Consider the following 27570-nt stretch of genomic DNA (forward strand, 5'->3'; position numbering starts at 1 on the left):
GAAAGAAAGAAAGAAAGAAAGAAAGAAAGAAAGAAAGAAAGAAAGAAAGAAAGAAAGAAAGAAAGAAAGAAAGAAAGAATATATATGTATTTATATGCATATGGAGAGAGTGACAGAGAGACATAGTGAGTTTTGTTGCTAACTCAATGACTTACCCTTTCAGGTAGATTGAATCTACCATCAGCTTTGAGGGAAAAGATAGGAAGTCTCCTCCTGTGCAATGTTTAGTCTCTGAGTTGGTTCAGACTTGATGGCAATGAGTTATCCTTTAATAATGTGTGGACATAGGGCACTATGTATTGGACTGCTAACCACTAGGTTTGCAGTTTGAATGTACCAACCACTCCATATGAGAACCATGAAACAGTATCCTCTTACAATGATCAAGCCCTACAACCTAAGACACCGAATGGAGGGGTGGTCCTATGTCAGGTTCAGGCCAGCAGCAGAGGATTTAGTGTATGTGTGTGTGTACACACACACACACACACATATACATATATACACATATATATATATATATACATATACACATATATATATACACATATATATATACACATATACATCATATATATATATATATATATCCACCTAAGGATGGTTAAACTTCTTTTCCCATCTTTTGCCCAGGTTATCAGGAAGGGCCAGTCCTTGGAAAAAAGAAATCATACTGGGAAAGGTGGAGTGTCAGAGAAAGAGAGGAAGACCCTCAACAACATGGACTGACACAGTCACTGTAATAGTGGGCTCAAGTATATCAGAGATCCTGGGGACTGTGCATGATAGGACAAGGTTCAGAGTGTTGTTCATAGTGTCACTATGACACGACACTGTTATGTGCCATCATAAGCAACTCGACAGCACCTGATAACAGCATCAGAACTTCCCTTGAGCAAGGACTGGAAGAAATTCTGATGTCCATTAGATGGGGCTCTCCATAGACATTCACAGTGATTGTCTCATTCAAGATTATGTGCTATAACTAGCAAGGAGTCACCTCCCTTGTCCTCACTAAGTACTTCTATTAATATTGTCTGCCCCAGCATCCACTCTTTTGGTTGCCACATGCCATTACTGAGTCACATTTAGCATACTAATAGCTAAATCTCTGCGTGTTTTTAACAAGTTCTTAGCCACATTTCGTTTGTTCTATAATTATATAGCTGAAGCTTCTTTAATTGCTTATTTGGAGAGAGGAGGTGCATGAGAAAATATGTTTATAGTCTTGATTTAGCCTAATTTGATTTTATCTTGTTAGCTTGTGGAAATGTAGCTGAATTCTAATTCCGCCATACAAAATATTTGCTTTTGCCCTTTTATGGCTATCTATAGGTTGGTCAGCTAGGTTCGCCACATTTTTATGTATTATTAGTAAAAATATTACATAGGACAAGCTGAAGGTCAGAGCTCTGTGGTATGCCGGTTGAAGCCTCCCAGCAGTTTGACATTTATCCATCAGCCAGCATTCTTTTTCTAGCGTACAACCCACATTTCCCCTACTTGTTCACAGGCATATCATGAGAGACCTTGTCAAATGCCTTGCTGATATCCAGATACAGTGTGCCTACATTTTCACTGATCTGCCAATCCAATAACCATGTCAGAAATAGAAATCAAATGAGATTTGTCTAACATGCCTTGTTCTTAAAGAATTTATACTGCCTTCTCATGGTGACTACTTTTCCCCTAAGTGTTCACAAATCATCCTTTTAAAAACCTATTCTAGAATTTTGCACTCCATCAGCATGATGTTTCTTGGTCTCATCTACGGAGCCCGTAGAATTCCTGTGCCTTTTGAAAACCAAAGTCAATATTTACTGTCTCTAGTCTTCTGACACATTTCCTGAATACCACAGTCCCTCTAACTTGAACAACTCTGGACTAGGCAACCCAGTCTCCTAGCTTTCTCACCACTCTGGAATATGACTTTAACACATTTAGAGCACTAGAGTGATTTCTTATGAATATGTGGCCTATCTCAGGCTTGACTTCATACTTGCTCATGTTATTTTACTCTTTTAAGTCTGATGTGATGTGGTTTATTTGGGTTGTGTTTTGGTTTTGTTTTTTGATAGAAAGTAGTTGTCTCCTTGATAACTGTCATCCAATAACATCACAGAAGTGGCAGGTTGATTCTATTCTTGCCCTAATGGCACATCATTATATTAGCAGGATTTTCCCCAAACCTAAGGACTCTATGGAACCTTTATGGTGATATTTTCATGACAGCTTTTATATTTCTTTTGCTTTGTTTTTTTTTAATCTGTTAGAGGGTTGTTGGGGTTTTTTTGGGGGGGGACAGTATGCATTCTTTAGGAGTCTAGAGTCAATGTAGAGTAGCTAATAAAAAGAACTGGTTTTATTAGATAACGAACCTTGCCATCTTTCTCAATTCCTCCCGATTTTAGAGGATCTCAGGCATGTAATTCACTTTAGTCTGTGTCTTCACTTTAGTAAGCTACTTTCTAATCTCAGATTTTTCCCCTTCATAATTTACTTAGGGACTCTTAAAATAAAAATGATTGCTTTCTGTAAGCAATCCTTATTACCTTCAGCTCAGTAACCAGTTTCGCGCTTTGCAGCCAGTCAGAGAAGCATATATTTACCTTTAGCTAAATAAGTGTGGCAAGTGCCTGGCTGAAATCCCTCCTATTTATCACATTATACTTGAGCAACATTTCTTGTGTTGTAAATAAGCATTTCTTCCATCTGACCTACTGACTCACTGTAGATTTCTTTGACCTACCAGCTATTAGCTATGTGATCTTTCGCCCATTACTTAACATCTGCGTGCCCTAATTTTCTCATCTGTAAAGCCTGATAGATTTGCTTCAGAAGAGTATGGTGCAAATTAAATGAGCTAATGTCTGAAATGTGTATAGGACAGTAACACATATAATACACCCAATAAATGTTAGTGATGATAATAGCACAAACTAAGACTCATTTCTTCTTCATGTCCTTTTTCCATCTTCACCTAAAGATGTCTCTTACCTTCTGTTTAAGGAGCTCTCATGGCCTAGTGATGTAGTGGGTTAAACATTGGGAAACGAACCAAAAGGCCAGTGGTTTGAATCCACTACCTGCTGTGTGTGAAAAAGGTAGACAATCTGATTCCATGAAAAATTACAGCCTCAGAAACACAATGAGGAAATTCTACTCTATCCTATAGGGTCACTCTGAGTCAAAATCAAATTGTTGTTGTTGTTGTTATGTGCCGTCGAGTTGTTTGTGACTCATAGCAACCCTATGTACAACAGCCCTAAACCCTTCTCTATCCTGTGCCAATCGCACTGCCTCTGACACATCCATCCCGATTACCCCAGTCACTGAATCAATCCACCTCATAGAGGGTCTTCCCCTCCTGCGCTGTCCCTCCACTCTGCCCAGCATGATGTCCCTCTCCAAAGACCTTTCTCTCACAACATGTCCAAAGTATGTCAGGCGAAGCCCCAGAATCCTTGCCTCCAAGGAGCAGCCTGATTTAACTCTCTCTAGGATGAATCCGTTTGTTTTCTTGGCAATCCATGGTACATTCAATACTCTTCTCCAGCACCACAGCTCAAAGGCATCAATTCTCCTTCTATCCTCCCTAGTCATTGTTCAACTCTCTGATGCATAACAAGTGATTGCAAAAACCATGGCCTGTATCAGGCACACCTTAGTCTCCAGAGAGACACCGTTGCTCTTGAGTACTCCCAAAATAAAATTACAGATAGTGAATTTTCGACTTTTATGATTCTCTGCCTCCCACTTTGCCTCTTAGCATGCTTTTAAATAAAATACACTCTTTTGCTACCATAATCTAACCATTACAATTGTTCTCTGAATTCTAATTGGACATAAGTCTTGGACTTTGTAAGCCTTTTCCATGCTAAATCTCTAAAAAAGCTTCATGATTACTGCCTGTCTCCTGTCTTTCAAAAAAACAATACCCTGACTAACAAGTACAGGCAGTACTAAGTTCTTCCCTGAGTCTTCTTCAGAGTTAAAGTTTTCTATCTCCTACTTCAAGCCCTCTCCAGATTTTCCCAATGTCTAGATTGTCTCTAGGCTTGGAGATGTTAAATGGAAAGATGTACATATTATAAAAAAATGGAGAGAGCAGGTGGTCATATCTGTAAGCATATTTACTCAAATAGCCCTGTATTCAACTACTTACAGCCCTGTAAACTTGGACAGTAGTTAACATTTGTGGGTCTCCATCTCTGTTATTCAGAGATAATGCTAGATGCTACCTGGAAGGGTTGTTGAGAGAAATATATATGTAAAATGCCTGCTCAATGCCTAACACCAAGAAAATGTAAAATAAATTGTATTTCCCCTTTTTAAAAGATTTTATATTATTATTAATTTTAATGACAATTTACAGAGACTTTGGATTCCCTTTCATTCATTGTTGCACTTTTCTCCCTGCCCAACCCCTCCCCCCCAGTTCGCTCTTCTCTTTGAAAAATAAAAGAAAAATTGTTTCATTGTTATACAATCCCTCCCCCGACATCCACTCCATTATGCAGCCTTCGTTCTGGACTCCTGTCATGACAATAATAACTAATCATATATCCCTTTTGAACAGTTCTCTCCCTCATCTATTTCAGTGCAGTATACATAATTTATCCCATCTTTCTCAGTCTCCCTACAACCCTGATGTCAGTCCTGTTTTACAACAGTGGCACCATGCAGTATTTGTCCTTTTGTGAGAATCTTACATAGGCCTATTGGGAAGAAAAGGGTTTCCAGAGTCTTGAGAATTTGGAGAGCTACATTTGCTTTGTTGTTTTAATTTGCAGTTATGTGCTATTCAGTCTACTGTGACTCATAGCGACCCTATGCACAATGGTTCTTGAAGCTTTCCCATTCCTGAGGCAACCTCAACATCTCTGACACCCCTGACCCACTTGCCATAGTCACTGTGTCAATCCATATCATTCAGGGTCTTCCTCTCCTGTGCTGACCTTCTACCCTTCCAAGCATAATGTCCTTCTCCAAGCACTAGCTCATCCTGACAACATGTTCAAAAGATAGGAGACAGAGTTTTAAAATCCTTGCCTTCATGGAGTAACCTGGCTTCACCTTCTCTAATATAGACCCATTTGCTTTCTGGGAAGTCCGTGGTATGTTCCAGACTCTTCTCTAGCACCACAACTTCAAAGGCATCAATTCTTCCTCTGTCATCCTTAGTCTTTATCCATCTCTCAGATGCATAGCCAGCAATTGAGAAGACTGTGGCCTGGATCAGGTACACCTTAGTCTCTAGACTGACATCATTGCTCTTTAGCACTCTGGAAGAGGTCCCTGACAGCAGTTTTCCCCAATACAACTCTTCTTTTTATTTCCTCAATATTGCTATTGACAAGGATCCAAACAAGATGAAATTGTTAACAACCCCAATCTTTTCTCCATCTAGCATGATGCTACCAGTTGGCCAGGTGGTGAGGATCACCCCCCTTTCTTAATGTGAGCTTCAATCCGTATTGAAGGCTATAGTACTTGACTTTCTGCAACAAGTGTTTCAAGTCTTTGTCAGTTTTGGTGAGCAAGGTGGTGTTATCTGCATAATGCAGGCTCTTGAAGAGTCTTCCTCCAATTCTGATGCCACATTCTTCTTCATAAAGTTCAGCCTTCAGAATGATCTATTCCACATATAGATTGAAAGGTATGGAGAAAGGATACATCCCTGACAAACTTCTTTCCTGATTTTGAACCATACATTGTTCCCTTACTCTGTTCAGACAACAGCTTCCTGGTCTAGGTATAGGTTTCACATGAGCACAGTTACATGTTCTGGGATTCCCATCTTTCTCAATGTTAGCCACAATTTATTATGATCCACACAGTCAAATGCCTTTACATTAGCTTTAATCTACTTTAAAAGCATCCAATAGTTACACACACCTCCCAGTTACATGTATTATTAAGCATGTCCTTCATGATGAGGAATGTTACAAGCATTTTCTGAGTATTCATTGTTCACTACAACTACTGTGAGGAATAAGAGGCCCTGTACTTATGCTCTAGCAATAGTAATAGTAATGGTAATGGTAATGGTATTAGTAATAGTAATATAGTGATGGTAATGGTAACCAATAAGATTGAGGTAGTAACTTCTCATTGGGCTTGAGCATTTCAGTGATCATGATGGTGGTTCAGAATAGGAAAATTTACCGATGTATTGTTCATGGGATTACTTTGCGGCCTCCTTGACTCAATTACATCTAGCAACAACACATGGCACTGTTCTAAGCCTTTGTCAAACCTTGTAAATGGCTTTAATCCTTGTATCAACTTTATGTGGTAGGTACAGTTAGTGTCATGAACCTCAATGAGAGATGAAGAAACCAAGGCATGGAGAGGTTTAGGAACTTTGTAAAACCGCAGGAAGTAGCAGATTGAGAACCTGAGCCCAAGCAGTGGGTCCAAACTCTTTAGATTCAACTGCAGTGCATTGTTACCTTTCTATTATAGGGAAGGCAAAGTGAATGAGAAACCAGTAGTTTGATAACTGTTTTAGACCAAACCCACAAGAGAACAGAAGTAGCAGAGGAGGAACTGAATTAGAGGAGGGAAGACAGAGGCTTCCCTGAGAAAATGGCCTATTAATTATTTCTGTCTAAATCCTCGAGTTCCTAGGTGCAAAATGGAGGAAAGGATACTCAAAAAAGGGAATGGCACACCTCTTACTAAATACAGAAGAATTTAACATTATTCTTTCTTGAGAAAATATATTCCTTTTGGCATTAAAAGATTGTCATTCATGAGCCAAAGAACCCATCATTCTTAAAATGGGAGTTAGAAATCCAAATTTTATCCTGATCTTTTTAGCCAAAATTCCATTTTTTATTCATTTTCATTCATTCATAATCATTGTTTCGCTCATGTACATTGTGTTTTATACATGCATATACACTGCATTTTCTATAATTAATTGTTACTGACCTATCCCTATTATCGCTCTATCTTTTCAAGTCTCCATTGAATCTTTACTATTTCTTTACCCTAACGCCCCTCTAGTCCCTGCTATCCTTATTACTTAATTTCCTCATTCACTTTTATTATACAGTTGTTTATCCTGTTATACTGATGTTTGTAGGTTTCTCGTAAGTGATTGTTCATCAGAGAGATTCTCTTTTCTCACTCTGAAGAAGTCTCAGTCCTTCTTCCTCTATAGCTTTTTATGCTTTCTTCATGAAAACTGTACATACAGCACAAGAGTTAAAAGTTGATGTCATAGGAGAGGTTGAATTCCATTCTTATAAGCTATTTAGGAAAATTACTGAAACTTTCTAAACCTTTGTTACATGATCTTAAAGACAGATTAATCAATCCCAGAGGTACGTAGTTCGAATCCACCAGATGCTCTGCTGGAGAAGGTGGTCCAATCTCCTCCTGTACTAGTCAGATCTGATTTGACAGTACACACATACACGAAATAATAAAATTTAAAAAACAAAAAAGCCCCAAACAGATTAATAAGACACCCTCCATAAGGTCGTTACAAGGATTATTTTAGTTTTGCCACTTTCACTCTCATTTTCGTTTCCCTCCACCTCTCTGTCCTTCCTCTGTACCCTACCCCCCGTCCCCTTCTCTGTCCTCTTAGCCTGATCAGACTTTGTTCCTGTCTAGGAACATGCCTTCCTCCTTTCCTGTCTGTGTTGGGTTTTCCATTCTTTAAATGTACTCCATGTTCAAGTGGACTAGTTTGCTTTTATTACCTAACTAAATGGCAGTTGTTCTTAGTAAATATAATTCAAATGGTTCTGGCATGTAACGACCCTATGTTCACCAAAAGAAACCCTGCCTGATACTGAACCTTCCTCACCATTTCTGCTTATTTGATCACATTGCTGCAGCTACCACGTCAATCCTTCTCACTGTGTCTCTTTCTCTTTTTGGCTGACCTTATGGTTTACTCAGTCTGATGTCCTTCTTCAGGGAATGGCCCTCCTTCATAACATGCACCAAGTATGTGTGACAAAGCCTTTCCATCCTTCCTTCTAAAGAGCACTACGTTTTCACTTCCGAGCTTGATTTGTTTGTTCTTCTGATGGTCCAGAGTATATTCAATATTCTTCCTCAGCACCACAATTCAGAGGCATCAATTCTTCTTCACTCTCCCTTATTCATTGTGCAACTTTCACATCTGTGTGAGATGATGAAAAGTACCATGACTTGAGTCAGACACATCTTAGTCTCTAAAGTGGAGAGGAATCCTGGGACAGCAGATTTGCCCGGAGCAATATGCCTTTTGATTTCCTAACTGCTGCTACCAAGAGTGTTAATTGTAGATCTAATAAAAGGAAATCCTTTAAAAAATTAAATTCTTTCTCTATTTCGTATTATGTTTATGGATCCAACTTTGAAGACTTTTGTTTTCTTTATGTTGAGGTATAATCTAAACTGAAGTCTTAAGTGTTTGCTTTCATCAGTATCTGCTTCAAGTCTTCCTTTTCTTCAAGCAAGATGGTTAAATGGAGCGGTGCTTATTTCTGCCAGGAAGTGAAGTGCAGCCAACTCTCTGAAGAGCACTGAAATAGTTTTCTAAACTTCTCTTACCTCTTCATTCAGATTCACTTTGTAGGTGCAATTGCAATAGTTTGAGATTTCCCTTATTTACTATCTTCATTGTCTCCCAATTTAAATTCTCAGTGTAAAGTTCTCCTGATAGATTTGCCTGAGGAGTCAAGGTCCCATCTAATTTTGTGTGACTTGCTACCATGACAATTCTTTTATCAACATGATGGTGATGCATAGTGACCATGAATCCACTCACCAAAATGATTTTCACTTAAAAGATTTTCCTGTAAATTTGGATACTCAGAAGACCTTGCATTTGAGATTAACGTGACCATGGCAACTCACAAAGACAACTCCAAATTGTAGTCATGCCTGGCGAGTAGAGTGGTAGCAACTCTCCTCACTGATTTTTAGCATGTTCTGACAGATGGCTGAAGCTTTATGAAGCTAGCTGACCTTACTGGCTTCAGGCCAGTGTAACAATTAAGTGAAAGCTACAGGGCTATTTTTATGAAAGAGCCAGGGCCATTGGTGAAGGAGATGTTGGCAAGGAATGGAAAAAGAAATCTATATGAACGATACCAGTTTCCAGGCTTGTAGAGCTACTACCTATTCAGGAGAAAGAAGTATCATTTGGAAGAAATATTCATTGATAGTAATATTAACACACAAATGGGAGGTCTTCAAAGGTGACTATATTTTTTATATGTTGTTGTTTTTGTTGTTATGTGCCATCGAGTCACCTGCAACTCATAGCAAACCTATGTACAACAGCACTAAACCCTGCTCTGTCCTGTGCCAATCTCACCATCTTTGACACACCTACCCCCATTACCCCAGTCACTGAATTAATCCGTCTCATCGAGGATCTTCCTCTCCTGCGCTGTCCCTCCACCCTCCCAAGCATGACATCTCTCTCCAAGGACTGGTCCCTCCTTGCCACATGTCCAAAGTATGTCAGACAGAGCTTCAGAATCCTTGCCTCCAAGGAGCAGCCTGGTCTCACCCACTCCAGGACAAATCTGTTTGTTTTCCTAGCAGTCTATGGTATGTATCTTCAATACTCTTCTGCAACACCACAGTTCAAAGGCATCAGCTCTTCTTCTATCATCCTTAGTCATTGTCCAGTTCTCTGATGCATAGCAAGTGATTGCAAAGACCATGGCCTGTATCAAAAGTACCTTAGTCTCCAGACTAAGACATCTTTGCGCTTCAGCATTTTAGAGAGGTCTCTAACCACAAAATTTCATTGCAATACATCTTTTAATTAGTGCCACTGAAATCTACCTGAATATTTTATAAGTAGCCCCTCCCCCTTAGGACGCTTGCAATAGAAAAGTAGATTCAGAGGCATAATTTCTTCCCTTCAATAATCACTAGAGAGGGAGAGGAAAAAATGCAGAATGTACATATTCAGTGTTTGTGTCCAGCAATATCTCATATCTCATGCTTTAATCCTTTAACAGCATTGGGGTTAGCAAAATCTATCTTCAGCCACAGATTTAAAATATCCTTTTCAAGGACTTTGTCGAACTAATCTATGCACTATAAATCTTGTTTACTACAAATGAGCAGGAATCAACCAAGTTTTTCAGCCTACACCAAAGGATAGATGTGTGATATGCTATGCTTACATGAGTCTCTTAAAAATATGTTTTTTATATTGAAAGTGAAAATAGAACCATAATAGGATCTCATTGTAATATATTTTCTAGTCTCTTTGGTATGTATCATTAAAAAAGAAAAAGAAAAGCTTTTTAATTGACTATTTTCAGTTTTATTTCAGAATAAAACCATCACCAAACATAATGGATTTCATTTTACAAGAAAGGATATTTCACCACAAATGAGATAAAATCAGATTTTAATACAGAAAATATGTATTTAGCAATCCAAATAGGAATCTTAATAGATGTTTTGGGGAACTCTTAAAAACTAGGAGATTGATATAATATTTTAAGTGGAGTATATCACAATTAAATCTTGGAGTCTCTGTAGTCACCTCCTTGCACTCTTTCATTGTGTATTTCTCTTTTTACTTATCCTTCTTCAAGAATTTAAGATAGAAATATAGGCATAACTTAGAAATATTGCAGATTTACTTCAAGACCATCACACACACACAAAGAATTATCACAATAAAACAAGTTACATGAATTTTTGGTTTTCCAAAGCATATAAAAGTTGTACCTACCCTAAACTGTAAAGTGTGAAATAGTATTATGAAAAACTTGAAATATTCTAAGAATTACCAACATGCAACATGAAGTGAGCGTGTATTGTTGGCATAATGGCACCACCGGTGAGATGTGTCAGTATCTGGCTGAGATCAAGAAAGGAAACTGGTTAGTAACAAATTCATTGACTACAAAGTGACTTAACCATTTATAATCATAATCAATGTTTTATTTTCATTCCCATGCCAAGGTAATAGACAAATGTTCTTATGTTTTACTGAAAATATAAAATATATTTGAAGTAGCAGAAAATTATTTTTTCTGTCCTTCTTAACTTTCTACCTTTCTACATATACACGTGTGTGCGTGTGAGAGAGAGAGAGAGACAGATAGACAGACAGACACTGCTAAACTTCTCCCTTTAGGAGAATGCACCTGGTTCTTTATTGATTGTACAACAGAAAATTATTTGTGGCTCTAAAAACTAAAGATAGGGTCAAGTTAACTCTTGAGATCTTTAAAGTGTCTTCTGAAAGAATTGTGAAAGTGCTCCATCTAAAGAACAGGAAACCTCAGAAAGAATTGCCCCATTTTGGCAAACAGATAGGGGAATAAACAGTAACATCTGCTTCCACATTCTGTGAATTTTTTTGGGTATGATATCCGAGTGTATAAGAGACTGTATATTGCAAAATTCTAAAATGTAAAACATTTCCTTATAAGTACTGCAATGAATTTTAGCATAGATAAATTTCAACAACACATTTCAACAAATATACATTGTCTGCCATGTGCCAGGCGCTTTTCTAGTTGCCAGGGCAACAGCAGAAAACAAAACAAGCAAAACTCTCGCTTTATGGAGCTTTAGTTCTAGTGGAGGAGACAGATTCTGCCCTAAAGTGCTAATTTTCTTACGCCTGATATTATTCCAAGAATTTAAGATCTGACTAGATGTGAAAGAAGAGGAGCATTGAAAAAACAAGAAACTCAGGAACTATTATACAAACATGGGTGACCCTGGAGGACATTATGCTGAGTGAAATATCTCAGTCACAAAAGGACAAATACTACGTAATGCCACTGTTGTAAAATGGGAAAGTCATTGGTGTTGGGGGGAGACTGAGAAAGATGGGATGAATAATGTATACTGCATTGAAATGAGTATGAGGGAGAGAACCGTTTAAAAAGGATATATGATTACGTATTATTGTCATGACAGGAGTCCCTAAGAAGACTGAATAGTGGAGTGGACTTGGGGGGAAGAGATTGCATAATAATGAAAGATTTTTTCTTTACTTTTCAAAGAGTAGAGCGAAGAGTGAACTGAAGGGGAGAGGGGTGGTCAGGAAGAAAAGTGCAACAATGAATGAATAGAAATCCAAAGTCTCTGTAAACTTTCATTAAAACTAATAATAATTTTTAAAAAGTAAGAAGGAGAGCAGAAAAACATCAAAATTGATTTTGCCAGTCTTCTTTTACATGTCTTTACCTCCCCAATCCATACTGTATAGACTGTCCCTTATCAAGACAACTCTGGTGGTGTACTCTGTAGGGAGTTGCAGCATTAACACAAAGTTAACACCTCTCTGGCAGTTTGAATCTGCCAGAAAGACAGGTATTGTCCTCTTGTGCAGTTTACAGGCTTGGAAACTCAATGGATGGTCAGCTATGAGTCAGTTCGGACTCAACAGTAATGAGTGAGTGAGTTAAGTGTAGGAGTGAGTGAGTGGGTGATGCAGCAAGATGTGAAGCCAAACCCAACCCAGGTTTATCTGACTCTAGACAACATGCAGGACATGGAGAGCTTGACAAGTAAGTTCAGAGGCATGCAAAGCACTTAGTGATCACAACAATGGACTCATACATGCCAGCTATAATGAAGATGATCCAGGACCAGGCAGTGTTTTGTTTTCTTATACCCAACTCACCATGGAGCAGCCAGTTTGATTTCTGGTTCTGGTGAGGATTGGGGTGAAATGTTGACTGCTGTTGGGTGTGAGTTGATTGCATTCAGCCTCCTATTTAAAAACACATTTGGGCCCTCGGGCCTGTGTTCCTTTGTCCTAGTTTTAATTGTTTTTGGTCAAACATTCTTCTAACTGGAATAGCACTGGTCTGTCAGTTTTCTGTACAGAAGTGGCTCATGGTTGCTATGATGCTAAACACTGTGACACTGATGTGCCAAATGTGAGAATGGTCACCCATGCTGGACAGTGTTTGGTGGAGCTCCCCAATTAAAACAAGCTTGGACACCGGAGTGGTATCCGTTTCCAAAACAGCTTGCCTCTGGAAACCCTATGAACTTGGAGAAACTATGAAAGTTATACAAGTGTTCGGGTCTTTCATTCATAGGGTTGCTATGAGTTGTCTACGGCACCTAACAACAACAAGCTTACCATGAGTCAGAGTCAACTCAATGGCAATCAGCAATAATAGTTGGAAGAAATTTGTTTTTTGCTATTTTCATGTGGTATTGTGAAAGTCCTCTGCTTTCATTTAGAGTTGGCTTGCAAATATAAGCAGTATTCCCAAGGACTAGCAGTTTTCACTAGCCAAGTCGAGATTATAACTTGGACTTCTTTACTTCATCCAACATATACAGAACACTAGACAGTCCCTTGTTAGTAATGAAACTACTTAGTAGTGACATATAGGTACACAAGACGTACACTGATAATGTAGAGGCTAATTTATGACTATTATCAATATAGGTATCAAAATATCAAGTGCAAGAGTAAAAGAGATATGTTGTTGTTGTTGTTGTTGTTATATGCCATCGAGTCGAGTGATCTGCAACTCATAGCGACCGTCTATACAACAGCCCTAAACCCTGCTCTATCCCTCGCCAATCTTATTGTCTATCCCCACTATCTATCCCAGTCACTGAATCAATCCACCTCATCGAGGGTCTTCCTCTCCTGAGCTGTCCCTCCACCCTCCCAAGCATGATGTCCCTCTCCAAGGACTAGTCCCTCCAGATGAAGCTTCAGAATTCTTGCATTCAAGAAATAGCCTGACTTCACCCTCTCCAGGACGAACTTGTTTGTGCTCCTAGCAGTCCATGGTATATTCAGTACTCTTCTCCAGCACCACAGCTCAAAGGCATCAACTCTCCTTCTATCAGCCCTAGCCATTGTCCAGCTCTCTGATGCATAGCAAGTAATTGCAAAGACCATGGCCTTAGTCGCCAGACTGACATCATTACCCTTCAGCATTCTGAAGAGGTCTCTGACAGCTGACTTTCACAATGCAATTCGTCTTTTAACTTCCTGGCTGCTGGTATCCAAGAGGGTTGATTGTAAAGTCAAGCAAACTAAAGCTGTTAACAATCTCAATTTCTTCATCATTGATTATTTCTCTTTACGGCATATTGTTGTCATTATGTGCCCTCAAGTTGGAACCAACTCATAAGTAAATTGAATTTGTTCTGGAATAAAATATTCACAGTATTCTCACTCACCTTTCAACTTAAAATAACTGTTTTAAATGTATGAAACTTATTTTATAAATCCTACCAATTTCCATGCTGAATAGTCTCATTAATCTAGATAATTTTATGAGAATATGAGTGATGGCCTTTTACAGTAGATGTACTTGTAGCTAAATACTCCTTTTTTTGTTAAGTTTATAAGACTCAGATTTTAGATAACATAATAAATATATGTTTGTATTTGTATGTGCACACTTGTATGTGTGCATATTTATGTGTTTATATATAATCTCCTATTATCCAAAATCCTTGTAAGTAGAGTTAACAAAAATATTGCTTGATTTCAAGGTACAGAAACTGGGTTTTTGGGAATCTTAGTAGAGACTGTACTAGCAGGAGCAAGAACACAACTCTTCATCCAATCAATCCAGTACTTTCTGCACTATACAGTTTGCCTCCAGCATGTCAAAAACCTTAAGTAATCCCTTTTTGTCTTTTAGTGAGTAGTTATGGTTCAGTCAAATCTGCCTGCCTGTCTACAGGCATAATCTAATCTCCTATTCCTATTAAAATCTTGATGAACTTAAATGGCCAGAAAACTAGAGATTTTGGGGACTTGTACTTGGCAGTTGACTTAAGGTTAAATAGAATTTTTTAAAATTGCCTTTCTTCTTGAAAGTCGCCCTTCAATACGAATCTATTTTCCGTTTTAATCCACATGATCATAATTTAATCTTTTGTAAGGAGAAATCTTGTGTTGTATCAAGGTTACCATTTTGAACATGAGTTTACTGCCTAGAGCTCTACATATAGAGAATATTAAGGAATGAGCAAAAGGACTAATGGTCCCAAGATATCTTTGTCAAATTCTATAGCTGAAAAAACACGAGTGGAGAGTTGAGAACTCTTGAATCCAAATCTCATTCCCAAAATCTAGTTCTGCCAGTAAATAGCTGTGTAATCTTAAAAATATCTCCAATTTCCTCCTCCACTCAGATTCCTTAACAATAAGATGAAGGGATACAGCTAACAAATATTTGAGACTTTTCTTCCTTTTATGTTGTTGTTACATACTGTCAAGTTGGGAACCCACACATGGCTGACCCTCCAGTGGGTTTGCAGAGGCAGTAAATCACATGGGAGGAGGCCCATCTTTCTCCTTCAGAGAAACTGATGAATTCGCACCACATGCCTTCTGCTTGGCAGAGTAACTTCTTACCAGTAGCTTACCGTAAAGCTCCTTTCTGCATTTAAAGTCTCTGTCATTCTGAGGTTTACCTTCTTAAATAAGACGTTTTTGTATGTACCATCAATCAAATCAGATCTGACTGGTACAGGAGGAGATTGCCCCTGATGGATTTGAACCGCATACCTCTGGGATTGCAGTGGAGGCTTACCTTGTGGCTCCCTTGAAAGAATCCTGCTTTTTAATTGAGTTTTCCACTTAATTGGATTCTAATGAATTGCAAGGCTACTAATTCTAGGTGAGGGCCCCAAATAAATGAAACAAATTTAACAGCCATGATTCCTTCAGACTTCCCAATAACTAGAAGGAAATAAAGAAGATAATCCACTTCCCTGTCTGTTAGAGGGTAGTGATAATGGCATGTGAATGTAGCTAAAGAGGGAATCTTAAACCAGTACTAAATTAATCTGTGATATTTTTGTATGTGTGCCTGACAGACAATATGTACTCAGTAGACAAAATTCATTAATTTAAGAGCAAAACCCTTAGAGAGACAGATTTCGAGTTGCATTTCCTTATAGAAGAACCTACCTTGCCTTGGATTATATTGTGAAGGTCCAGTAAAATATCAAAAGTGTTTTTAATATTGCCGTACTCGGTCTCATTATGAAATAAATCTAACTGCATTCTGTGTTTCTTATAGATATTTTTTTTTAAAGTATAATCTGGCTTGAGTGTAAATTCCCACCAGTTATTTCTTTACAACATCATGCAAGTGCATGGTACTTTTTCTGAAGTATTGAAATGATATATAGAGAAAATAAGTTTAACTTAAAAGTTCTATTTGCTAAATATATATTAAGAAGCCAAAGGGGTGTATAAAATCACTATACTCTTGACGTTGACCTTACCTTGTTTATCTCCCTGTGCTTGCTCTGAATAATTTAAGCAAACCAATGTGTTTATTCTTTGCACTCTCAAGTCCACACAGCAGGAAAGCAAGGAGAGAACATTTCAATGGAAAGAAGGCTTGGTCTCCACAAATTCCCCTGTGTTCAAGTGGGATTGGAGCTACTGAGCTTTAGAGCACAACACAAAATGAATTTGACTGTTTCTTAGGTGGTCTAACCTGAGGGCACTTAATGTTGTTTCAATTGCTGTGATTATTATACATTCTACATGTTTTAATCAGTAGTTTAAATTTTGGATTTCTGCCTCACGACAGGTTCAGGAGGGGTACAATTTAGAAAGCAATTTTTTAAAATTGAAAGTGGAAATGTTTTCTATTTTTTATGTCTCACAAAGATTTCCTTGTTTGGTCAGCGAGGGTAAATGTTTGAAGCAATTATGAGCTCTTTGTATGTACTTGCTGGCCCGAAGGTTCAGGGTATTTGAATAATAGACCAATGCCAAGTGCTAACAGGGAGGAACAGCTGTGAGCTTGGGGTGGAAGGTAAGATCATGCGTGCCAGGAGGGAGGGGGAATCTTTATCTGGAAATCTTTTGAAGAGTGGCAGAGTCCCTTCTAAAGAACTTTATTTAAAAAAATAATGTGTGTTGGTTTGCTTACAAAGTTCATATACATTTTGTTTTACACTATTCTTCATTCGTATTGTGTTTTATACAATTATTCTCATGTATTAGAAAATCAGTCACCATTGGACCTTGGACATTACCGTGTCGTTTCAGGTCCCTGCCAGATCCTTCCCATTTCCTTCATCCCCTCCCTCCACCCACCAAACTGTGTAACCCTGTGGTTTTGCCCCTACCTGTTCTCACCCTCTGCTCCCACCTCCTCCCCTTTTGAGTCCACATACATGTTTTACTAGTTATCCTTTTAGTTTTATAATAATGGTCTTATGTCATATTTGTCCTTATGAGGCTGAGTTAGTTCACTCAACATAATGCTCTCCAGCCTCTCCCAAGTAGTATTTTAAAAAAAAAAAAACAAACAAAAAAAAACAAAACAACATTGCGCCTGAGTGCTGTGTAGTATTTCAGCATACGATTCTACCACAATTTCTCAGTCCATCCAGTTGTAGATGGACATTTGGGCTGTTTCCATGTTCTTGCCAAGGTGACTAATACTGCTGTGAACATTGGTGCACAGACCTCCGTTTGCGTCCCAGTGCTCATTTCCTTGGGGTATATTCCTAGTAGTGGAATAGCTGAACCATAAGGAATTTCTATGTTCAACTTCTAAAGAACTTTTAACTTCTATGGAAGCATCAAAGTTGCTTGTTCAATCTGATGAATGGCTTTACACCAAGAAGACTCAATCTCAGTAGAAACCAATATTTTGGGGTGTGTCCATATGTATGCGTGTTATTCGGGGAGATCTGTCCTGTACATTGTAGATATTCAACAACTTCCTTGACCTTTACCTCCAAGATTCCAGTAACACCCTCTCCCCCTTAGAAAAACAAAAATATCTCTAGGCATTAACAAATGTCTTTCCGGGGGCCCCAATTCACACTCAATTAATAGCTGCTCTGTTAGATCACAGTTTCTCAACCTGGTCCTATTACTGGTGAGGCAAAACATCTGTTATTCCCTTACCAGCTCACTCTAGTCATCCTCCTCTTCAGACTTTTGTAGTCCGCCGCCCCCCCACCATCCTCATTTTTCATCTCTCTGTTCCTTGATGCCGAGGCCTTTGGTGGATAGTTTAGGTAATTCTCCGGTCTATACAGAAGTTTGGATAGCTAATACCTGTTTGCTCCGAAGGCCCCATTCTCCATTGGTTTTTTTTAATTCACTGACTGGGGTAATGGGAGCAGGAGTGTCAGAGGCAGTGCGATTGGCACAGGATAGGGCAGGGTTTAGGGCTGTTGTACATTGGGTCCCTATGAGTCGGAAACGACTCGACGGCACATAACAACAACAACAACAGCCATGGTCTTTCCCTTAGATAAATATTATGTTGGATAAGTTAAAGAATTGGTTTAAATGACATTTCTTATGTAATTACATAGCATTATAAAACATTCATGATTCTAATGTACACTTATTAGTATGACTTTCAAAGTAATTAAAGTTGATGAAAGGCAAATGTTGATCAACATTATTCAGACAGTGCGCTAGAATGATAATCTCGATTTTCAGCCTGAGTAGTTTAGTGGCAAAATCTTGGGCTCTGTCCGTATAGCACTTCTTTGTAATTAATTTGAAGCATTCTTTCTTTAAAATGAGGTGCCCTTGCTAACGTAGATTACAATTCAATAAAAACAAATGATTCAGAAAAGTATACCATGTCAACTGGCTCATAAAATAAACTAGGAAAATACATGCCTGTAGAAAATGAGGATGAGTAAAAAAAAGCAATCAAAATATATAATACTCTTCCCACTATCCACCTCTTTTAAAAGAAAGAATAAGCCAATTAAACAGTGAAGACCAATTCCATAAAATCAGCAGGTTGTTCAGGGAATAAAATTGGGAGTTGACTTTCAGCTTTTGCAATATAATTGAATGTATTTATAAAATGAAGATACGAAAAAACAAATCCTAGGAAACTTTGGATTGGAGTTCATTGTAAACATGTGATCACAAGTTTTCCTGGGTCACATTTTAAATGGTCCCTCATGTGGAATAAACTCTCAAAAACTATGGCATGATATAAACTTCATTCCTTCCTTGAGAAGATGTTTAAAATTAAAATTGTTATTGTCGAATGAGTATAAGGATCCAGGAGGCGTGGGAGAGGCTGGAAGCAGACGGATGTGGATGTACAGGTGGAAGAGGGGATTAACCATTGGGTTGTACAATTTGATAGGTGGGGGGTGAGGGAAATTGAAAGAATTTGTTCCAATTTGTATTAGAATTTTGTAAATAAACTAATGAAAAGGAGGGAAAAGTCAACTTGGGGACGGGGAAGGGAAGAAGAGGGGGTAAAATGTGAAACAATGAATGAATGAAAATTTAACTTTTCTGTAAACTTTTGTTAAAATGACAATTAAAATAAAAAACTTTTATTTAAAAAAAATAAAAAGGAGCGAACGCAAGCTGAGCCTGACAGCAATATTCCCTCTGAAAAAAAATTATAAGATTATTCTAAATCTCACACAACAATAATTTTCCAATATTGTTTCTGCCATGAAAGGTTTATAGCTTCATCTTATTTCAGGACATAGATTAGTGCTAAATAAAATGGAAATAATATAAGCTTACTTACCCAAGTAAATTCTTTCTTATATATAATACCAAGCATTTTAATACAGAAATATTTGTATAAATAAAAAAGATAAATTTATGTTTACAGTGAAGTTGTTGTTGTGCACCTTCAAGTTGGAACCAGCTCATGGCTGACTATCCAGTGAGTTGTGCGGGTTTTTCTTGGGTTTTTTAAAATTTTTTTTATTTGTTAGTTTTTATTATTTTTCCTGTGTGTGTACCGTCAAATCGGATCTAACTAGAACAGGAGGAGATTTTCCCTCCTTCTTCAGCAGTGTTTCTGGTGGATTTGAACCGTGTACCTCTGGGATTGCAGTGCAGCTTCTTGCCACTAGGCCACCAGAGCTCTCCAGTGAGTTTTTAAGGACAATAAATCACAAGGGATGAAACTGTCCATTTTTCTCCAGTGGATCAGATGGTGGATTCAAACTGCCTGCCTTTGAGTTGACAGTGCAAGATCTCACTCACTAGGACAAATGTTAGGTGTTAAATTACATTTAGATCTAAGAAGCATGGATCCAGCCTGAGGAAAGTAGAATGAGAGGATAAATTGAAACAGCATTGTTATATGTTGTTGTTATGTGCCATTGAGTCATAGCAACACCGTGAAAAACAGGGCTGAACTCTGTCCTATCCTTGCCAAAATAATCATCTCTGACATGCTTGACCCGTTGCTGCTGTCGCTGTGTCAAGCCATCTCATTAATGATCCTTCTTTCTTTCCATCTTTCCTGTTATGATTTCCCATTCCTAGGAATAACACCTTCTAGTAACATGCCCAAATTATGTGAGATGAATCTCCATTCTTGCCTCTAAGGAGCATTCTGCACCTTTTCTAAGACACATTTGTTTGCTCTTCTGGCAGTCCATTGGATATTCAGTACTCTTCTCTAACACTACAACTCAAAGGTATCGATACTTCTGTCATATTTACTCATTGTCTTGCTCTCAGATGCAGAGCAAGTGAATGAAAAGACCATGGCCTGTATCAGGTGCACCTTATTCTTCCAACATACATTCTCATGCCTCAGTATTTTGGAGAGGTCTGTAACAGTAAACCGTTCCAACACAGTCCCTCTCTTGGTTTCTTGATTTCTCCTGTCAAGGGTGTTCATTGTATATACAGTTAAGATGAAGTTGTAGACAATGTCAGTCTTTTCTCCATCTATTATAACATTACTTATCAGTCCAGTAGTGAAAATTATTGTCTTCTTGATGCTTAAATGTAATCTATATTGAAAGCTAAAGCCTTGATTTTTTTTTTTTATCAAGAGTTTCCAGTCCTTCCTTCAGAAAACAATGCTGTGACATCTCTACAACCCAGTTTGTTAATGAGTTTTTCTCCTATCCTGATGCCACATTCTTCTTTATGGAGTCCAGCTTCTCAAATGATTTGCTCAACATAAAAATTAAATGAGTATGTGGAAAGGATACATCCTTGATTCACACTTTTCTTAATTTTAAAGTATGTAGTGTTCCCTTACTCTGCTCAGACAACAAATTCTTGGTCTATGTATAGGTTTTGCATGAGCACACTTAAGTGCTCTGGGACTCCAATTCTTCTCATGGTTATCCATGATTTGTTATGATGCACACAGTCAAATGTCTGTGTAAACTCATTAAAGAATAGGCCTTCTTCTGGTAGTACTCTCTACCTTGAGCCAGGATCTATCTGACATCAGCAGTGCTATCTCTGGTGTCATGGCCTCCTCTATACCCAGCTTGAACTTCTGTCATTTATCTGTCGATTTCTAATGTTCTTGGCATCTTTGGATAATCTTCATCTTTCTTGGGAAGAGGAGCAGATATGGATCTCTTCCAGTCAATCAACCAAGCAGTGGTCCTTCAAATTTCCTGGCATGGGCTGGTGAGCATGTGTAGACCTGCATCTGTTAGTTGAAACATGTCAACTGATAATTTCTAGATTCCTGGGACCTTACTTTTATCAAATGCCTTCACTGCAGCTTCTTCCATCATTACCATTGACTATTGTTCATATTATACTTCGTAAAATTTTCTTTGTCAACCAATTCTTTTTGGTACAGTGACAATGTATATTCCTTCTTTCAGTCTTCCTGGTCTGTTTTTCTCTCTCGAGACCAAGGAATCCCACCCGGTATCCCCCTTAATAATGAATATATAAAGAACTGACAATTTTACCTCCATACTTTAAGTATAGTAGCCGCATACTACAAGGGATTTTTTTTCTTTCTGAAATAAAAACATATCAGTGTTGTTATAGAGGAATATATATATATGTGTGTGTGTGTGTGTGTGTGTGTGTGTGTGTGTATATATATATAATTTTTTTTCATTGAGTACCTTTGAAGTAATGAGACAACATACCAAGGAACGAGGACTTGGTTCCTGCATTTCAAGGTATTTTCATTCCTGAGGCAGAAAAGAGATAGGCCTGATATGCTTTTGATTGAAGGAGAAGAAAACATAATAGCCATAGAATTATTTTTTTTAAAAAAGAGAGCTCTCCCATTAGCTATTAACAATCCCATTTTTAAAATCATGAGCACCAATTTAGACCTTAGAATACTTCCACTTCAGGACAGACTGTAGAGCTAATGCATAAGCCTAGAAAAAGTTAAGGCACTTAAAGAGATCCTGAACCTCTTTTTAGAAAACCTCTTAAAAATGATGAAAGACGTAGAAAGAATGTAGCCCCTTTTTATAAATGCTTGGCATGCAAAGTTGAGAAGGGAGCATGTGGGCTGTGGTGGCTTAAAATTTGGAAGGAGGAATCCTAGGATAAATAAAATTAAATCCTTCATTGTGCAGCTGTTAGTATAGGGATACAGTTTGTTATCCCAGTAGGGTCTCTAAGCTAATATTGCCATTAAACCACAGCCAAACCAAACCCACTGCCTGTGAAGTGGAATAAGACTTATAGGAACCCTTCTTTTGGTTTCTTTCTGATGCTGGAAATCTTTATGGGAGGAGATTTCCCATCTTTCTCCCATGGAGCAACTAGCAGATTTGAAATGCTAACCTTTCCCTTATCAAGGGCTAATGTCTTTGTAAATCTCTATGTCTGTCTCCTGAGGTGCTTCTGGGTGAACCAATTGCAACAGTTGGGGACTATGGATTCAAAAGGTTGTTATTGTTATGTGCCGTCAAGTCACCTGTGACTCATAACGACCCTATATACAACAGCCCTAATCCCTGCTCTATCCTGTTGCAATCTCACTGTCTCTGACACACCTACCTCCTTTACTCCAGTCACTGAATCACTCCACCTCATAGAGGGTCTTCCTCTCCTGCACTGTCCCTCCACCCTCCCAAGCATGATGTCCCTCTCCAAGGACTGGTCCCTCCTTGCAACATGTCCAAATTATGTGACACGAAGCTTCAGAATCCTTGCCTCCAAGGAGCAGTCCAGCTTCACCCTCTCCAGGACAAACTTGTTCGTTTTCTTAGCAGTCCATGATATATTCAATACTCTTCTCCAGAACCACAGCTCAAAGGCACCAAGTCTCCTTCTAGCCTCCCTAGTCATTGTCCAGCTCTCTGATTCAATAGGAGGATTCAATAGGAGGTTTATATAAATATAGATGTGTCAGAAATGAGTCATTTAGGAAAAACCTACCAATTTAAAGATTGATATCATGGCAAATAACTATTCTTTTTTGCAAAACAATAGTAGGTATTTTTAAGAGAATAAAATGGAACTGACCTAGGATTTTTTTTTTATTATTATTATCTAGTGTTTTGGGTTTTCTTGTTGCATTTTCCTTTTTATCTGCTCTTTTTAGGGATATAAGAACGAATACTTAAGAACAAAGTCTACTCTCCTAATGTGATTTGTTTCTATTAACTCAAGACCCATTTTTCCTAATGGGAAGGGAGATTATTTTGTTTAAAACAACATCAGCTTCTAGTGGAACTGAGTTGAATCCCTTCCACTGGGTATAAAAATGAGTCCAATGCTTATAGCTAAGGTAATACAGGTTTAGATATGCATCTTAGAAGAATGCCTTCAGGATGTAAAATGGGAAAATATCACTGGTTATTTATGCATCTGTTAGAAAGCTGTAGATTTCTGTCTATTTCCTATAGAATTTTAAGTGCCACATTAAATCACATAATTTAAAGCTAACAGATACCATTAGAATTATGTAATATGAGGGTTTTAAAAAGAGAGAGTACATTTTCTCCTTTTTATAGACAATTTAAAGATCCTTACAAGAGCATTTATTATAGTCCCATTTACCACCACTGAGTCTCATCAGTCTTGAAGATATTTTTTTTTTCAATTTCCTTCCATGCCTATTTCCTTTTAGCAATATCTTGCTTTCCCTCTTTAAATGTGAACTTGAATATTAAAACAGATGCAAAGGCGAGTCCTACTTACACATAAACTCTTGAACTGCATTTTTATCATTTGCTCTGTGGGGGGAAAACCCAATTGTATAAAATTGATAGCAACATTTTAGTATATCCTCAGGACCCTAGGGAAAAGCAATGTGCTTAGACAGATGATCTGATTTTATGAGCGTATAGCTGAAGTCAAGCGTGGTGCATTTGTCTTTATGTTCTTACTTTTTCCCAGGGACTGTGAAAACACATTTAGGCACTCGCTTCACTTTTCCATGATGTCCAGCAAAGCTTATGACAATACATACCATTTTCATTGCTATTTTTCATGATGTGCAACAAACAGTAGCTCGCTAGCAGCGCAGAATCTTAATCTGGCTTTGTTAATCAGAAAGCAGGAGCCTGAGTATATGAACTCATTTGATTATCTGCCCTCACTGAAGTCTGGGATTTGGATCGCACTCAAATCTGAATTAGTTTAAATGTTGCTCCACTGCGACTGTTGAATTTATTCATTATCCTGTAATGCTTTACTTACGAAACTATGTTTGAAAATTCTTTGTTGTATAGCAGGATGAAATTACAGTTCTCAAGGATATTGATTATTGCTTGTAATTGCCATCATAATAGCCAACAATCCTCTGTGTTTCTTTGTCTTTCTTCTACTTCTTAATGATATACTAAACCAAATCAATACCCAGCATATTGGGCCACTTACACTGTCTCAAAAATCCAATTGTTCTCCTTCATAAATATGCAAAAGATTGGCGATTTTACCTCCAAACATTAAGTATAATAGCCCCATATTGCAGGGTTTTTCCTTTCTGCTATAAAAACATATCAGAGTGTTGTTATACAAGTCCAGGTATATGTAAGTGACATTTTGTCACTTCCATGGTTAGCGCAGAGCAGGGATAGAGAGGCTACTCTGCTATGTTGCCTATAAAATAATACCCTTCTTGATGTACATTCGGTGGCCAAAGAAAAAATCAGAGTAGACATTAAACAAGAAGGACACTGCCTTATGACAAGGAGTTTATTTTGAGACCTAACGCGGAGTAGAGGGGGATGCAATCCAATAGACAGAGGGCGAACCCATGAATCTCTTATGCGTTAACATCTATTTGTTTTTATTACTATTATATGTTTCTCTGTTCTGGAGTGAATAGTTACTTTCAGAAGTTTACATTTTCACCTACGTGGTTGCGGTTGTTAGGTGTCATCTGGTTGGTTCCAACTCACAGCGACAGTGTATACAACAGAACAAAGCCCTGCCTGGTTCTGCATCATCCTTCCAATTGCTACTGTCCTTGAGGCTATAGTTTCCTTATAATGTTTTGCCATTCATCCAAAGTAGTTAAGACCGTATTTACAATGTATCATAAGAGCATACGCATTATGTGTTGTGCTGCTGGCCAAAAAAGCTGTCTGTTCATATCCACCAAAGAGTCCACCATAGAAAGATGGAAAGTCTCCATCTCTAAAGATTTCTAGCCTCAGAAACCCAAGCGATGGTGCCCATGAGTCCTAATAGACTCCTAGGCAGTGGGTTTGGTTTCGGCTGTTTGTGACACATTATACTAGCATTTAAAACATTTATATTGTCCTTAATTGTTGTCGAGTCCGACTCATATTGACTTTACATATTGCACAAAACTGTTTAAACAGATTGTATTTGTTTAGCCCATTTTGTTTAGAATAGGGTCTTGTTTTTTTTCTTGTTGTTTTTGTGTACTGTAGAGTCAGAAGTCACCCATACTTGACCCGCTAGTGGGTTTTCAGAGGCAGTTAATTGCATGGGAGGAGATTGCCCAGCCTTCTCCCACAGAGCAGCTGGTGGATTAGAACCACATGCCTTCAGGATTGCAGCACAGTTTCTTGCCACTATGCCACTAGTGCTCCATACTGGTAAAAAAATGTAGTCAGCAGATGGAATGGGATAAGTGAAGTGATGCTATTTTGGAAGACCCCAGTTACAATTTCAACTACGCCACTAACTAGCTATGTTACGAGCAAATCTCTTTTCCCCTCTGAGTCTCAGTTGCCCTCAACCAAAAGTGAAAAGTTAGACTTTTATTTATTTATTTTACGTGTGTGTGTGTGTGTGTGTGTGTGTGTGTGTATCATCAAATCAGATCTGACTGATACAGGAGGAGATTGCCCCTCCTTCTGCAGCAGAGTATCTGGTAGATTTGAACCGTGCTCCTCTGGGATTGCAGTGCAGCCTCTTGCCACTAGGCCACCAGCGCTCCCTTAGACTTTTAGATGATTTCTGATTCATTTCATGTGAATAACTCACGAGTGTTTATGAAAGATACTTATCACAGCAAACATGAGCATTCAGTAATCATCTTGTAGTAATTACAACATGACAGTGACATGACTTTACTTCATGAAGTTATAAAACAACAAAATAAAATGCACTGTGGAGGGGAAAAGTCACAATAGTAATTACTTTTGGAGGGTGTAGGTATTGTTGTGTGACATCAAATCAGAACTCATAGCTGACCCTCCAGCAGATTTTCAGAGGCAGTAAATAGCATAAGAAGAGATTGCCCATCTTTCTTCTGTGGAGCGCCTGATAGATTTGAACCATGGTCCTTTAGGATGGCAATACAGCCCTTTACAATTAGGCCACCAGAGGAGGGCAAGAGGAAACTTTCTTGGGAGACATGAGAATGCTCTGCACCTTGATAGTGGTTTGAGCTGCACAGTGATGGTATTCGTCAAATCTAAGCAAATATATACTTAAATTCTGTGCATCTTATTTGCTATATTTTACGTTTAGAAAAATTCATAAAATGACTGAACTGTAGTGCCAGTGGCCTAGGAGGTAAGGGATTGCTCTGCCAACACGAAAGCAAGTGGTTCAAATCCATGAGCTGCTCCACAGCAGAAACATTGGCAATCTCCTTCTTGAGACTTCAACTTCTGAAAATTGAGTGGAGGGGGTCATCTATAAGTCAGTTTTGACTTGACATAAGTGAATAAGTAATAGTTAAACTATGTGAAGGGAAGTATGTTGAAGCATGCAACTTGCTTTGAAATACTTTAAAAAGAAAATGAACTGACATGTATAGAGAGGGCTAGATATCTTTTTTATAAATCTCCACATCCAATCTTTTTTTAGATTGCTACATTATTATAAATATGGATAGATAAAAATATATCACATATATATATATATATGTATGCATATGAACATATAATAACAAAGCTAGTATAGCTAACTATTCGTTGTGAAATCTAGGTGGTGAATATAAGGGTATCTATTGTACTATTCGTTCAACTTCAACATCTGTTTGACAATGTGTATAAATCCCATGAGATTTATAGCTTCTATAAACCTGCTGGAGGGTCATCTGTGAGTCAGTTCCAACTCGATGGCACATAACAATGGCCATGAGTATCTCAAATTCCATAGTGTTTCACATTTTTTAGTGATTATATATTGGCTTATCACAGGACATTCTGTCAACACGCCTGGTGAGATGTCTTTTTTGGGTTTTGAATCAACTGTTGAGAACAGTACAGTAAAATAAAAGAGAGCAATGCTGAATATGACATGTTAACACTCAGAAAATGAGAGAGTCCAGAGCCAGAGAGTTGAAGAGCACAAGACCCCTTTCTTAAAGATCAAAATGAGTAAACAAGAGGGACCCCACCAGTAGCAATTAGAGTTAGTTCTTTTCACAAGAAAACGTCAACAGTCCATCTCCAACTCCAGTGCACTCAAGCATGACTTTTCTCATGTCAGTG

General features: G+C 38.1%; 1 protein-coding gene across 3 annotated transcripts in view; it reads left to right on the forward strand.

The window, feature by feature from the left end:
- TENM1 (teneurin transmembrane protein 1) overlaps positions 1-27570 on the forward strand; it is a 795992-nt gene that overhangs the window by 291141 nt on the left and 477281 nt on the right. The window lies entirely within an intron of this gene.

The sequence above is a fragment of the Elephantulus edwardii genome, unplaced genomic scaffold, assembly GCF_000299155.1.
Source record: "Elephantulus edwardii isolate Elephantulus edwardi_28Jun2011 unplaced genomic scaffold, EleEdw1.0 scaffold00040, whole genome shotgun sequence".
Classification (NCBI taxonomy): Eukaryota; Metazoa; Chordata; class Mammalia; order Macroscelidea; family Macroscelididae; genus Elephantulus; species Elephantulus edwardii.